Below are 2,768 nucleotides of genomic sequence, written 5' to 3' on the forward strand. Positions count from 1 at the left end.
ATAATAATAATAATAATAATAATAATAATAATAATAATAATAATAATAATAATAATAATAATAATAATAATAATAATAATAATAATGATAATAATAATAATAATAATAATGATAATAATAATAATAATAATAATAATAATAATAATAATAATAATAATAATGATAATAATAATCCTTTCTACTGGAGACACAAGGGGAATTTGAACTCAAAACATAAAGACAAACGAATTGTTAGCATGCTAAACAAAATACTTAGTAGTATTTCACCTGTCACTACGTTCTGAGTTCAAATTCCACCGAGGTCAACTTTGCCTTTCCTCCTTTTGAGGTTGATGAATTAAGTATAATGGTTTCAAATTTTGGCACAAGGTCAGCTGTTTTGGGATAAGTTGATTAGGTCGACCCCTGTGTTTAATTGATACTTGTTTTATTAACCCCGAAAAGATGAAAGGTAAAGTCGACTTCAATGGAATTTGAACTTAGAATGTAAAGATGGACAAAATGCCGTTAAGTATATTTGCCTGGCATGCTAATGATTCTGCCAACTCGCTGCCTTAATAATCCTTTCTATTATAGGCACAAGTCCTGAAATTTGGGGGAGGGGGATAGTCGATTACATCAACCCCAGTGCGTAACTGGTACTTAATTCATCAACCCCAAAAGGATGAAAGGCAAAGTCGACCTCGGTGGAATTTGAACTCAGAACGTAACGGCAGATGAAATACTGCTAAGCATTGCATCCAGCATGCTAACGATTCTGCCAGCTCACTGCCTTAATAATAATAATAATAATAATAATAATAATAATAATAATAATAATAATAATAATAATAATAATAATAATAATAATGATGATGACAACTACAACAACAACAATGACAACAACAACAACTTTGATGATTTCTTTTATTGGCCAGAAGGACCCAAGACTTGGAGGACAATATCGAAGGACAAGTTACAGCCCAAAAAAATTACAAAAAATGCTAATAATAATAACAACAACAACAACAACAATAATAATATAATCCCAGGTACCACTGCTCTCATTTTTATCTGCAGAATAGGTTTTTTTTATGATTTTTGACAATTTTTATTCTCAGAACTAAATACCTAAAAATAAAAAATAAATAAAGAACCACACCCCACACCCCCACCAAATTTACCCCTCTCAGTAAAAAACTTCAGTTTAATACATGAAATGAAGATATTATCAACATTCAATTTTGTAGAATATTTGGGTAGAGGGCGATACTAGCATTGCCTGTCTTTGAAGCTATTGAAAAATTTTCTACTCAAATACAGAAAAAAAAGAAGACTATATTAGGTTGTTTAAGATCTACTGCTAAAATAGCTATTTTTCAACAAGCAGGATTAGTTCCAACTCAAAAATAGCAGAATCTGGGAAGAATATATTACTAAGTGATCAATTTTAAAGGGAAAAAAAAGAAAAAAGAAAAGAAAAGAAAGCAATATTATATTTAGCAATCTTCATGAAAGGAACAATTAAAATCCTTTAAAATGATGGTGGTGGTGGTGGTGGTGGTGGCGGCGGCAGTAGGGTGGTGGTGGCGGCAGTAGGGTGGTGGAGGGTGAGAAGAAGAAGAAGAAGAAGAAGAAGAAGAAGAAGAAGAAGAAGAAGAAGAAGAAGAACCTTAATATTATTATTATTAAGCAAACTGCAACAATCGTATCAGTTTTACAGATAGGTTAGACACAGACACCAGAGTATGATGTGAAGCTAAATGCAATTTTCATGATATTAATAAAAATACCAACTTGAAATTACATCAGAATTTTACAATGTGTGATGCAGAGGTGGGGATGGGGAGATAACAATAACATATTTAGATTCTCCTAAAGAAATACCATGAGAAAAAAAGAGTGAGGGCGGGGGAGGGGATAATTATTATTTACTAATGATTTGGTTAATCTAGAATTGTTTCTATCATGAAAAAAAGAGGCTGTATTTAAATATCAAAAAATATGCACAGATTTGGTCACGTGGGTACAGAGTTCACTTTACTAACGATATGGTCTGTGGTTCTATTTCTGTTGTGGAAGGATTCAAACCACCCCTAAGTGACTAAAAGGCAGTGAGCTGGCAGAAATGCTAGCATGCTGGGCGAAATGCTTAGCAGTATTTCGTCTGTCTTTACGTTCTGAGTTCAAATTCCACCGAGGTCGACATTGCCTTTCATCCTTTCGGGGTCGATAAATTAAGTAGCAGTTGTGTACTGGGGTCGATCTAATCGACTAGCCCCCTCCCCAAAAATTTCGGGCCCTTGTGCCTAGAGTAGAAAAGAATATATCGGATGAATGTTGCGTTGTTAACCAATTAGAGGAAATGTCCTCTTGGGACTAAAAAGTCGCAGTAAAATTTGTTTGTATGGAACAACCATGTTGAAGTGGTGACAAACATTACTTGCCAATACGCACACATTTTGTGAAGAGGAGAAAAAAGATAGGGAAATTATATAACATGTAGGAGTGGCTGTGTGGTAAGTAGCTTGCTTACCAACCACATGGTTCTGGGTTCAGTCCCACTACGTGGAACCTTGGGCAAGTGTCTTCTACTATAGCCTCAGGCCGACCAAAGCCTTGTGAGTGGATTTGGGAGACGGAAACTGAAAGAAGCCCGTCGTATACATGTATATATATATATATATATATATATATGTATGTGTGTGCATATGTTTGTGTGTCTGTGTTTGTCCCCCCCAACATCGCTTGACAACCGATGCTGGTGTGTTTACGTCCCCGTCACTTAG

Source organism: Octopus bimaculoides, chromosome 12, assembly GCF_001194135.2.
Source record: "Octopus bimaculoides isolate UCB-OBI-ISO-001 chromosome 12, ASM119413v2, whole genome shotgun sequence".
Lineage (NCBI taxonomy): Eukaryota > Metazoa > Mollusca > Cephalopoda > Octopoda > Octopodidae > Octopus > Octopus bimaculoides.